Genomic DNA, 13,855 nt, shown 5'->3' with positions numbered 1-13,855 from the left:
GAAGATTTATGAGATATGGGATGAAAGGCTCAGGGAGCAAAGTCAGAGTCAGACACCAGTCTACAAGACCCTCAAGGCTTCCAGAGCATGTTAACCCAACCCAGCTAAAACAGCATGAAACAGCACTGAGCAGTACTGGAAATGAACATTAGTACAACCTCATGATACTGAATTTATTTATTTCCTTATTTTTTCTTCATTGACATGAAAGACATTCACTTCTCTTCATTTAGTTAATCAAAAAGGACAATAGTTTCCTGCCTGGAATGAGGCCATATTTTTACATATTTAGTTTTTATGATATTTACACAGCAGTTGGAATTTAAAAAGACTGTCATTAAAGCTCCATTCCAGCATTCCATCAGATAAACAACAAATTATCTGGGTTGATTAAGTTCACCTTGATAAAGAGGTCAATGTCTGAGGCATCATCTGCTGACAAAGTCATAGCCACAACCTTCAGAAGGAATATTTGTTAGTAATTAACTTCAACTTCCAGGATAAGAATTTAAGGGCTTTACTTTGGCTTTGATCTTTTCCAGGTCAAACATCTAGATTTCACCGGCCTCTGAGTGCAGTGAGCAAGCAGAAGGCACAATGTTTATGCAGTGCTTTCCTTGGATTATGAACAGTGGTTTTGTGACTTATATTATACTATTAATCCAACCAGACATATGAATTTCTTGAACCACTTGCACAGTCAGTTTGAAAAGACTCTTGCCCAGTTTTACTGGCAGAAAAATAAACAATTATATAATTCAAAACACGTCCATCATGTATCTGATATAGGTTGGATAATTCCCCCGAACCCTGTTACATTCGTTTATTCAAACATTAACAAAAGAATTTGCTCAGAGTTTACCAGATCTGAATATGGCAAACGGATGAGTAATGTGTTCCGCTTTCAGTGGTGAGGCAGGAAGAAAATTCACATGCACTAGCATATATACATCTACAGACAACTTTTTTTTTTTTTTTTTTTTCCAGAAACTACTTCATTTAGGCAGATAGTGAGCACCTGAGCAATACTGTAAAAGCAAAGTTAGGGATTTCCAAGTTCCTCTGAAGTGTCATAATATTTTCTGATCATCTGTACTAGAAGGAAGAAACATCCTTGTGAATGGGAGGGAACCAGGAAATAATTCTGGGGGTGGATTAGTCTTAAATTCCATGCTTTTAAACAGTTATTTAGACAGTTGAAGCCACTATGCATTCTGAGAGCAAGAATTCTGACTTCCTTTCTACAACAATTTCTCAGCCCACAAGCCTTTTCCTTATCAAAAATAGTGTATTGCAGAGTTCTGATGTGCCTGTCAGAACAGAAAGAAGGGTAACTTTACAGCTGGAGCCAGTACAGTGCTGTACACTGGTGGCTGATGACCTTCACCATGCTGTAGGATGCATTTAACACCTTCTCAGACTGCATTGTCAACAGTTTAATTTCTATGTGAAAATATCTCAGTTTTAGTGACTGGCAGAAAAATTGAATATATGTTGTTTAACCTGGCTTCTGGATCCTAAATGTTTTTTAAGTTAGTCTTATACCTGCTTTCATAGCTGTCCTGAAACAGATTCAAGAAGTTCATGTGAAATGACCAATAGTATAGAGAAAGTCATTGGATCAGACAAGATTAAAATGGTCTCTGACCCATTTGACTTCTATTATTGCCTGGTACCTTGACCCACATAGTGTGTCTGAAGGATGGTTACAAACCTTTGTAAAAATCTGGCTTCTGCATCATTCCTGGATTGTTTCCAGAAACAAATATTAGCAGCTCACCATGATCTTTCCTCTTGGCAATATTCAGCTAAATGACTGTGTGCTTTCAACTTCACTGATGTTAAGTCCAAGATAATGTCACTGGACTCAAGAATGTGAAATTCAGTTCTGTTTCTTCAACTCCATTGACTTCAGGAGACTTCATATCTGTAAGGCAGAGAATACACCAGGTACTTCTCACTCTTTCAGCATTCACATTTGGCCCCATTTGGTCATGTCAACACTTGGAAACTATCCTGGCAAGTAAAATAAGATTGGGTTCTTGGCATCACTTCAGATAGTTATCCTTTTTTTGATAAAACTTTTCTTTATACCAGTGGTGTATACTTTCTTCTAATATGTAGACTGCCGAAGGTATTAAATCAGAACTCAATACAAACAACAGTTTGTTTAAAATACAAATGACTGAAAAAAATATAAAATCCTTGGGATAAAAAAAAAAAAAAATCAGAGGGTTTAGCTTAGGTGGCATCTAAGCAGGTTAATAAGCAACTTGTTCAATCGTGTTCCTTGCCTAGAAAACAGCAGCCATACTGACACCAATACAAATACAAATAGGAAACACAGAAAAGGAGTGATATGCAAGGCAATATGCAGACAGCGTATCTGAAGGGAAAGGGTTGGAGAAGTAGAGAAGTAGGAGCTAGTTTTACCACTTTTTTTTTTTTCTTTTTCTGTCACAACAGAGAAACAGTTACAAATCAGTTACTATATTAAAAGTGGGTGAAGATGTACACCAAACAAGGAAATCCATGATATTATTCCCTCTGCTTTGTTCTGAGTGAATCTCAGGAAGTCACCCACTCTGCTGTATAGGTTTTTGTGAGAACTACACCGTTCATCATATCAGGGGGAAAACCCATCTTTGTGTGATGGGTTTTGCTGCTGCAGTTCATCTGCCTGAATGTTTGATCTGCTACTCTCATTAGTTTTCCTGTCATGGTCTTGCCAGGAATGAACACACACTGTTCAGAAATCGGTCTCTCCTGGCCTTTTAGAAACATGTGACTCATTTCCTTCCAACAGTGACATCCATTATCAAAAGTGTAAGCAGAAATAAACCAGTTATCTTGGACCATCAGTGATTTGAATATCTCTATTAATCATTTAACCCTGAAAATGTGTGCCAAAGTATTCAAAATATTCATCAGCTTGAGTGGGATTTGTTTCCCTTTCAAAATCTTTGAAACTCAGGCCAGTTTGTGGAACTGGACTACTGCAGGAGGACTTAAGCTTGGGTTCCAATTTTTAAAGTTTTCGCCTTCATTAATTTTATATTAAAAAAAAAAAAAAAAAAGGTGGGGGTGTGGAAGAGGGGGGTGACACGACACAATATGAGTGCATTATGCCCAAGGAGAAAAGAATTATTATCTGCAGGCATATAGCCATATCAATTAGGTAATGAGAGACATTGTCAACAGACCACTAACTTGACCTAGAATAATTTCAGCTTAGCTGATTGGCACTTAGTAGCTTTGATGATCACTTGCTGAAAGCTTGCCACTTACATGTACACCATGCTGTCCTGTACACAACATATACAAGAATTTTTCAGGCTCAGCCTCACAGAATCACAGAATAGCTGAGGTTGGAAGGGAACTCTGGAGATCATCTGGTCCAACCCCATTGCCAAGCAAGGTAACCCAGAGCACGTTGTACAGGATGGTATCCAGTTAAGTTTTGAATATCTCCAGAGAAGGAGACTCCACAACCTCTCTGAACAGCCTGTCCCAGTGCTCTGTCACCCTCACCACAAAGAAGTGCCCTCTCATATTCAGTGCCCTCTCATATTTTGTTCCTAAGTGGAACAACAATAAACTACAATTTCTCCGTAAGAGGCTCAGCACCATGCATGTGATCTGTGATGCTTTGTTCCCAAGCAATAGTAACACCCCTACATCCTTACCATAGCCAAGGAGACACAAGGAGACTGCATACAAGACTTTTGTACTGGAGAGAAGAGAATAAAGTGATGTAGCAACAGTGCTGCTGTTAATATCCTAAGAAAGACATCGTGAAGTCCTTTCCTATCCAACATTGCTACTATGCTCATGATCATAATATTTGTATTTTGCCTTCCAAGCATAAGTGAATCCAGAGAGAGAGAAAGTAATGTAAAAACTCCTCAGGCTATTTTTTTCTGTATACAAGACTGTGGAATGAGTATGATTTCATTTGGGCTGAAACCTGGGCCAAGAAAAATGTATTTAGTCCCACAGATATTCCATATCTTATATTCCTGTAGTGGAAGACTTTGATCAGAGTACTCTGAAAGTGTTTACATTATTATCAACATGTCAAGGTAGTGAAGCTTGCCCCTCACTGTGCTCCTATTAGCTGCCATGTGTGATTTGAGAACTCCCTATAGGGAAAGAAAAAATGGAATCAAGCTCATCAGAACTGTGTTGCCCTGCCTTTTATTATTATCATAATTGTTATTATTATTATCATTATTATTATTATTCATGGCTAATGCATGATGCTTCTTTGTGGGACACTTCTTGTTTTCTCTATCTTTTCCCCTGGGGTTCTTTGGTTATGCCAATCACTTAAAGAGAGGATAAAGGCAGATACATGGTAAGGGAGGGACAGTGTGCCCTCCAGCTACTTTGTCCAGCCATAGACAATTTTCACCACATAGTCTTGCTTCTCTAGGCATAGTGGGGTATGCTTTTATATTCTATCCTTTCTGAACTCATTATCATCAAAATTCAGTGACATTGGTGCAAATTAACACCTGGTCTCTGTTTCTAAAAAAAAGAAAGCCTATCAGGTGGACACTTAAAAAAATCAATTCCCATAATAAAGACAAGGATATTAAAAAGAGAGAGAAAAAGAAACACACAGAGATGACAGAGTGCAGCTCTCCCACAGAAACAGACAGAGTGGCAGCCAGCCATTGTTCCGAAAGGCAGCATCAGCACCAAGAATCAGATGACTAAGCTCCTGATAATGAATGAAATATTTTCCCTATGCTGAAAAAATTCTGGCACTGCAGAAGGACTCAGGATAAAAGAAGCAACTTGAAGGGCCTTTCTGAAGGACACCATCAGATACCCTACTGCTACAAGAAATTCCAGTCCCCTAAAGAGAAGAGATGGTTGTGGATGGTGTTAGGGGTAAAGGGATACAGTCTTAAATTAGTGAAATTAATGACTTAAATAGACTTAATGGAAATAAATTTGAATAGCATTTTCTGCTAAACAGTATCAGTTGTGTTGTGAGAGGCATGACACAGTGTTGGTCAGGATTAGAGCTGTCTCTGAAAACAAAACAAAACAAAAACACACCAGAAGAACCTGTATAATTCTGAGTCTTGCAAGTGAACAAAGAGCATTTTGAAATGCTAACCCATGCCCAGATGTTTATTGTCACTCATCTGCTGAAATGTGGGGAGACAAAGCAGAGCTGGAAAGGAACATGGTACCTACATCTTAGCACAAAAACACTTCAACACACAGATGGGGAGTGTTCAAGTCTTAAAGGGAAATTCACGAGGACTCAACTCCTCACTTGACTGGAGATTCTTGCTATCACAGCTGTCTTCTGACACCCCACACAGAGGTAATGTATTTCTGCATTGTACTAATGTGTCATGCATGTACCAGTGTGATGTTTACCCAGCACATCATGTTGCTGGCACTGTGACCCTAAGTTAGGCAAAAAGAAGACATTGACCAATTGAAAAGTATTGGGAGGAGGCATTCATAAGTCAATGCCATCTCTGACAGTATCAGTGCTATCCAACTCTACTGGGACTATGTGTAGATGTTTCAGATCTCCCTTACCAGAATGAAAGACAGAAATTTGAGGAAAGTAAAAGGTCCAGATGTCCACATATAAGATCATATATACATATATAGTTATATATTTACATGTTAAGAATGTAATATTATATATATATTATGGTGAGAAGTTGCAAGCAAAAGAGAAGGGCTTACAGTATAAACTGGGTTTTAGAAAGGTCTTCCTTCTCCTGGTAAAATGTCTTCTGAGATAGAACACCTCCATTAAAGTAAATTTTCATCCACTTGACTTTATGCATTTTAACTCATGGGCTAAAAAGTTTGCAAAAGTTTACAATGCTACTGAAAATATTAAAAACATGCTGAGATTTATTCTCTTAGAAGAATTACTATAGGCAATATAGACTTCCCTTCAATGCAGCCAAGCAGATGGACAGGTTGGGTATCATTTGAAGATTCTGGAAGTAGCAGCACTATTAAAAGTGACCCATACAATTCTACTACACAGAGACCTAATCCTCTCCAAAAATCAAGTTTAGTCATGACAGAAGCTTTGATTCAAGGTTTGCTGTTGCATTTGCAAACCAGAATATCTTCTCTACTGATGTGGTAAAAATATTTTGAATGACATATACAAAGCTAGGATCATATCTGAAAGTCAAAATCAGAGCTGGTTTCCTAGTAATTCTATTCTCTTTATTCTGAAAACTAGGTAATTCTGAACAGCATTATATTTCTTACATTAAATATCAGACCCAAAGTTCAAGGCTTCAGTGGGGACACGGCATCTACAAAGCCTTCATTAACAGTGCTGTGAGACTTTGAAGCTCCGCTGTGCAACTATTAGCTGATATTTAACAAACAAAGATGTAGGCCTATGTGTTGTTTGTGGCTAAGCAGGTGATGATTTTCTCTCCACCGCCACCAGTCAAGGACTTTCCACTACCAGGACCCAGCGTCCAGCACTGAGGTCAGGGTGTGAGTGTTCAGAGGTTCAGGCTGCAGCAGGGGAAAAGGGAAATGTTATCTCCATTGATTTCTAGTTCAAAGAAAGCCTTTTGCTTTCACACTTTGAAAAACACAGACTATCAGATCATCTCACAGCCAGGCTAATAGTGGGGTTTGTTCTATTTCATGGTTAACATATTACGTTTAATGCTTGCAGGAATAGAAACTGCTCAGATGGCAATTCCCTCTCTGTACTCATTAAATTCTCTTACAAATCTATAGCCTATTAATACCAATGAGATTGTTCTCAGTAACTCACAGACTTAAAACCAAACTAGTTGGTCCAGTTTTTCCCTACAGATAAAAGCAATTGTATTCAGGGAGTTTCTATATAGTGACAAAGGAAAATAAGTATTTTTACTTACTTTCTAATAAGATGGCATATTTTAGAGACAAGCTCTAAAGCACTCTAAAGCACATGTACATACTGTTTTAGATTGTGAAATCCCATTTTCTGGTAACAGTTATTTGATGAGCAGATGGTAAGAAGTATGTTTTTATGCAAAGATAAGGTCAGGCTGCAGGATATATTAAACATGGCACCAGTACTGCAGAAACAATGAGGATCAAGTATACCTGTGGATGACCTCACAGGAAGGGGAGAAGGAAGACAAACAGAATACAAGCTAGGATATGTTAAGAGATTATTAGTCTGATTAGGAGCATTAGATAAGTTAAAGCAAGAGAGATACATAGCAAATTCCAATAAATGGGGGAAATGGGGAAATGATGAATGCTATAAGACAAAAAAAAAAAAAAAAAAAAAAAAAGCCAATTTGATTCTATGTCATTTCAAGCACCTACAAATTTTGTGAATTTCACTCATTTATTCATCTGAATTTGCATTCCCTGCTGGAGAAGTTATAAAGGCAGCTGACAGCCTTAGATCAGCGGACATTAGCAGAAAAAGATTTAATTTCCAGAAACTTTTTTCATTTTTAGTGAGACAGGTTATGAGTGATGGTAAACAGACTACTGTTTAAGTGCACAAAGATATACATTGCTGTTACATCTTCAGTGTGGGATGGCAGAGGAAGCTGTGTAACACTTCCACACATTTTATATGCTTTTGCCTTTGTAGAAAAATGAGGTTTCATTTGTTTAAAGAAATCTTTTTATATAATACTTCATTGTTTAATACATAGAAAAAAAAAAGAATAAAAATAGAATGACTGAGTATGAAAAAAAAAAAAAAGAATAAAGACATAAACTTCTGTGTAGTCATGTAGTCACTACTACTACTACTACTACTACTACTACTACTACTACTACTACTACTACTACTACTACTAATATCACAGTGAAGATCCATGGAGGTTGCAAAAGTTATTGCAGTCAAACTAACTGGTGAACATAAATTATGCCTCTTCCATTAAACCTCATCTCCAAGGAAAATTAATAAATGCTACAGATCTCTCTAAAGGTCTTGTGCATTTGTCAGTGGAGGTTTGCTCTTCCATTCTTCACATATTGATCAAAATGAACACTGTCACACTGTGCCTGTGGAGTACAATGAAAGAAGGGGGATTTGCCCCAGTTGTGGACTTACTCTGAAAAGATTCCTGAAGTTCAGAAGTCATCCAGCCCCAGTGAAATTCACCCAAATGTGGCATACGGTCATAAAAGAATCTTAAAAGAAACACAGATAATAGCTAGGGTATGTAATCACATTGAGAAACTGTTTGGAAAGAGATACATTTTCTGATTGCTTTGTAAATGGTCCCAAGACTTGCATAAATGCCCTGGCTAACATGACTACACAAACCCTCTACTAGCAAAGGCAAATAAGATAAGGATTTTTTGTTCTGTTGCCATTCAGTCTTTGAAGCAATGATGGTCTAGACAAACCAAGTTTTGCTTAACCTCCTGTTAAAGATGAAATATACCTAGAAAGAAAACACATAAAGTTACTATGTTTTAAATGTGGGGGAAGGAGATGAATTGTAGTACTACATACAACTCAAAAAGTTTTGTACTTTTCAGAGTCTGTTTTCTGGCAGCTATTTTCTGAGAATACCATTAATGCAAGCAAACAACCAATCTGTATCAGAAAGTAAGAGAGCATAAGAATTAAAATACTGACATTTTAAAGTGAAGCTAGGCCTTCAGCATTCACATCAATGAGTTACCAAGTCATACATGTATACGCCTCTGAAAGTATGCCAGCTTGCATTGTGGCTGCTTGTGTAGCTGGAATTGAGCACTGTTATTACACTTTTTTCTAACAGGAATAACACATTTTCATGCCTGGAAGGCACTTCAGAAAATGATCAGGTAGTAAATCTAACAAGATAAAAACCATTCTTCTTGCACTGCATGTATCACAGTTGTAGATGTGAAGCACAACACTCTGAGTAGGTTGAAAAGAGGGTTGGCTGATACATAAAGGAAAGACCCACTGCTGGATGTTAAATATGATTATCTGGAGAACCAACAGCTCAGAAAGCTCCCAAGTTGGTGACTGCTGGAAGAGGGCTAGGTGGAGTTTGTCTTGTGTGGTTTAGAATTGTGTTTCTGTGTGCTTCATCTTGGCTGCAGCTCTTCCTCTCACAGTTCATTAGGACGTTTTGGAAGTGTCATATCTCATATCTCACAATGAAGTAGGAAATAAGAGAGATCCATTTCTCCATTTCCATTTTCTTACTCCCTATTGGTTCCACATGATTAAGTGTGTTAATTTGTCATAGCCATTAATTTCATAGTTTCCCTATGGCATTAGTTGTGGCTTTTTGAGGTAACATATTTTCTCCTTACTACAAAGGGAAAATATGTGGTAAAAAAAAAAAAAAGGAAAGAGATCAGAGTAAAATGTGAGAAGCAAAGGACTGAGGGGGCAGAGATGGGCAGAGATATGTATGAAGCAGGCTGGTATTTGTCTCTTCCTTAAATAAATATATATATATTTTAAGACAGTGCTTTGAGGAATTTGACTGATTGACAGTGGAGATAGAGATTGATACGGTCAACCCGTCTCTGGACCACAGGATTGCAATTTTTGTATTGGAAAACAGCTGTAGATGAAACTGAGGAAAATAAAGACTTACCTCATCTTCAGATAAGTCCACTGTACCTGGGAGTATTTGCACTTCTGACTGCAGGAGTTATTCTTATCTTCCCCAGATCTGGATAGTCATGCCACAAACTACAGCATTGTGCCTGCCAGTGCCATACCATTAGGATTTCTTGTGATGCAGTGGAGCTGTTCAAACTCTAAGATAAATATGTCTGTCTTCCTGGGCACACCAGGAGATGTGTGATCGTTCTGGGGAATGCTCAGAGCTTCACTGATGTATCTGGCATCAGCAGGGCAAGGAAGTTGCTGGATTGAGTGAGGGATAAATCTGCTCTCTGAGTTGCATGGCTGAGGTGATCTTTATGATGGTTGAGAGGAAGAGGGGAAAATCCAAATATGATTTTACATTAAATCTGGAATGAGGATATCCCCTAATGGAAGTTGAAGTCTGGTTATTGATTTTCTTTAGGTTGCAAACTCCTTGTAAGTCTAGGATGAACCTCACCTTGATTCTTCTTGTTGCTGTGCTACCACTGAAAACTGATTCATTGCTGACAGTGAAAAGGATATTTTCTCATAGGATCTGAGACAACTTGCATTCTTATTGGAGTTTCAAAGAAAACAACTTATTATCATCAAATGTCAAAATTTGACAAGCATGCATGAGTCTCTATCCCACCCCCGTCTCTCACCTCCTCTCATCTCCAAATCAATATATATTCTGTTTAGGTTTCTGTTGGTATTTTTGTATTTTTCTTAGTGGAATCTAGACATAATGTAGAATCACTTTGTGATACAGGGTACAAACCCAATCAAGATGGCATTCAACTTATGCCAGTAAAGTAAACAGTAGATGAGAGGTGTTTTTGTCATACGGTGATGTGGCCAATGAAATTAAATGATACAACTCCAAGTTTAGGTTATCTGTGATTCAACCTGATTCTAGCATAGAGGAAAACAAAATCTTAACTATGAAAATGATACTATAACAAACTGGAAAACAAAATATGACACTATGACACTGGTACTATGACAAACTGGAAGTAAACCATTAGGGTTTTGCTTATAGTCTTCAAGGTTCCAGATGTTGTTTTGGTGGCTGCTATAACCTACTTGCTGTGAAGAAGCTATTTCTGCTGGGGACTAGAGTCAGTCTAGGTAGTTAGCAAATTTATTGTTAGTATCAGACTGAACTCTGACAGCTTTATATAATTCTATTCTATTCTATTCTATTCTATTCTATTCTATTCTATTCTATTCTATTCTATTCTATTCTATTCTATTCTATTCTATTCTATTCTATTCTATTCTATTCTATTCTATTCTATTCTATTCTATTCTATTCTATTCTATTCTCAGAGCTCTCCTCCAGTAAGTAGATTCTCCATGTGGGTGTTTCAGTTAATTGACAGCTTTGTTTTCTAAAGGAGAAGATACAAGGGAGAATCTGCCCTTTTAAACTATCCAATCTTTGTTCATTTTCACAAGTCTAAAGCAATTAAGCTAGGATAATAAAAATGCTTTATGCTATGTACAAGGAAAAACCACATCCCAGCTCTCCTCCCCTGAAGATATTCCCCCCCTTGCCTCAGTCCTGCTTTTCTGCTCTTTTCTTTGCATCTCATCCAAGAAAAGTACCTACTTCTTATTGTGCATCATTCTGAGTTTTTGCCAAAATCCTTGTTCCTGCTTTCTTTGATACTATGGTAAGTTTTTCTTCAGCCACAGCTAAAGACTTTATTTATTTATTTTATTAATTCATTTATTTATTTATTTATTTATTGCTAAGTGCAGAGCTCATATTTTCCCTTGACTTACTGGCAGTAAAATATTGTCTGATCAGATGTCTAAGCACAATGGTATTCGCATCCAAGGATGACATTTTTACCTTTCAAAGAAAAACAGAGCTTCACTTGAAGATAAAAAGGCAGAGAGCTGAAGAATGTCAACAGAGTTTACATTCTCTTATCACAGTTAAAGGAGAAAAGAAAAAAAAAAAAATACCCCAAACTATTTTAAACAGAGGCCCAATATAAGGAAGTCTGCAAAACCACTTCCCATTTCATAGGACAGGATATGCCAAAGAAATTATACAGCTTGGCACGAATAACAAAGATAATTTCAACTTTATTTAAATATTACAAGGACATTTAAAAACCTCTTGGGATATAAATCCTATTTTGATTACATTCTTCATCTTTACTTTAATGTTCAACTTTCTCTGGGTTGAAGGGGAAACTAAAAGATAGTCAAAACTTGTGGTTTTTAAAAATTATGAGCATCCTGTAAGCAGCTCTGGAAATTAAAACCTTACATTTAATCCCTGTGTGAGCCTAGAGAGGAAGCCAGCATATAATCTTCTCCCATTGTTTTACTAGAACTCTTTTATCGCTGATGGCTGACCTGGAAGATGAGAGGTAATTTAAACTCTAATTGTCTCAATAAGAGCCAAGCAAAGTAAACAAAACTATATTAAAACAAACAGACTGCAGCCACTGAATCTACGTTCTGTCAGACTCATCACCCTGGGGGCACTGATGGATGGGTCAGGATTCAAATCTTGTAGGCTGGGATCACTGATGAGAGAACCGCCCCTGCTGGCTGCTAAACAGATGGGCACCCTCAGACATACTCAGCCACATACACATTCTCAGCTGATGGAAATCAGTACTTCTCTGCAGAATTCAATAAAGAGATATCAATATTCAACAGCTGTGAATCCAACCTGTAAGATTTTCAGTTTGGGTTAAGCTCAGGATTCAGAGGTGTTGAATCCAAGAACATGGCATGAAAATTCCCTCAGGACTTTGCATTTGTAAGTGCTAGTAAAAACCACACAAGTGTCAAATAAACCTTTCCACAAATGCAGACTGTCTTCTCTTACATACATGTTATATTCAAAGAGAAAAAAAAAAATAATATTGAGAGAGTGTAAGAATTTAATTAGGAGTGCAATCCTATAGGCATCTAGTTTTTAAACACGTTACATTAGATGGATGAATAATGATATTAAAAGCTAGTAGCTTAAGTGTCACAAGGAGAAAAGCAGGAATTTTGTACCGTTGAGGGGAAAAAAAAAAAAAAATCTGTTTTCCATTAGGGAATGGTTCTGCAATGTATTGCAAAGAACTGTGTATGGGTTAGTTCTTCCTTCTGTACTGGGTTAAATTCTGCTCCTAAAATGAAAACTCCAGAAATCACTGAGTTAAGAGCAAAAGGAAAGAGTGACAGAAAACCTCAGGGGAAAATGAATGTACACAAAATACACAGGCCCAACGTAAACCTTATGCTCCCACTCCACACAGTGGAAGGCATAATTCAAATCAGGGAAAATGCCAATTAGGCCTACAGCATATATGATATACTTTGCTTAAATAAACCAACATGCCCCTTCCCTTTTATTCAGTGCCAAAACACGAAAAAAAAAGCAACGCAAAGAGTCACTTTTCCATGTCGTAGGAGATGACAGTAGTGGTCTCACTAAGCAAAGCCAAATCCTTAAAGTCATCGTGGACAGCATCTATCTACACACAAAACACTGATCAATTAAATCTGTTCTGGAAAGAAGAGTTGCACATGTTAAAGTTTTATACTTTGATGGTTTTTTTTGTTTGTTTGTTTGTTTGGTATTACTCTTTGTTATTCTGTACATTAATACAGACAATGTAGAGGCAACAAATCTTCAAAATAATCCAAAATATCTGAAATTAGTCCATAGAAATTTGTGTAAGTCTCACGTAAGTCTCACAGTGGGAGACCTCATTTGTGCATCACTGCTCTGTGGTCTCATTGGACTTTAAAATGGTCTAATGATTTCAGCAGATGCAATGAGCGTGTTTCTCCTCAGTGTGCATTGCAACGACTCCAGTGCACCATTCTGCACCATGGCCTAAGCAGTACAGATTCAAGTGACATTGTCAAAGGTATCTAAGACATGAACTGGAGTTGAGAATCCAGATTCTCCAGGTAAATTTTGACAGTCTGTTTCCAGGTGTGGAATTATTTCAGTCTCTGGCCAAGGACACAAAGGGGGAAAGGCTCCTTGAAAACATGTTCCCCAACCTTGTGTGAGGCTGGGTATAGTCCACCTCTAAATTATCTAAGGAAAGCATTTCTGATCTGAGGAGAGAAAAGGACATTTGCCAGAGAAATGCTTTCAGGACATGGTTAACAATAGTAACTAGAAAGGTCATCATAGAGCATCAACTTTGTTCCTGTGCCTTTCGTTGAGCGAGCTTAAAATAAGGTTGGTTTCATATAAGTAATAAGTCAGCCAATTAGAAAAGAAAACTAAGAAGAGTCCCTGTT

At 37.5% G+C, this 13,855-nt stretch overlaps 1 long non-coding RNA gene across 1 annotated transcript in view; it reads right to left on the bottom strand.

Moving 5' to 3' along the window:
* Window positions 1-1,127: 1,127 nt before the first annotated feature.
* LOC137851853 (uncharacterized) overlaps window positions 1,128-13,855 on the bottom strand; it is a 43,543-nt gene continuing 30,815 nt past the window's right edge. The window contains exons 2-3 of the long non-coding RNA XR_011093540.1: window positions 8,084-8,163; window positions 1,128-1,927 (exon numbers count right to left, since the gene is read on the bottom strand). This is a non-coding gene — a long non-coding RNA (uncharacterized lncRNA). The remainder of the gene's footprint in view (window positions 1,928-8,083; window positions 8,164-13,855) is intronic.

The sequence above is a fragment of the Anas acuta genome, chromosome 2 (assembly GCF_963932015.1).
Source record: "Anas acuta chromosome 2, bAnaAcu1.1, whole genome shotgun sequence".
NCBI classification, from domain to species: Eukaryota; Metazoa; Chordata; class Aves; order Anseriformes; family Anatidae; genus Anas; species Anas acuta.
This window is presented reverse-complemented; position numbering and strand designations above follow the sequence as displayed.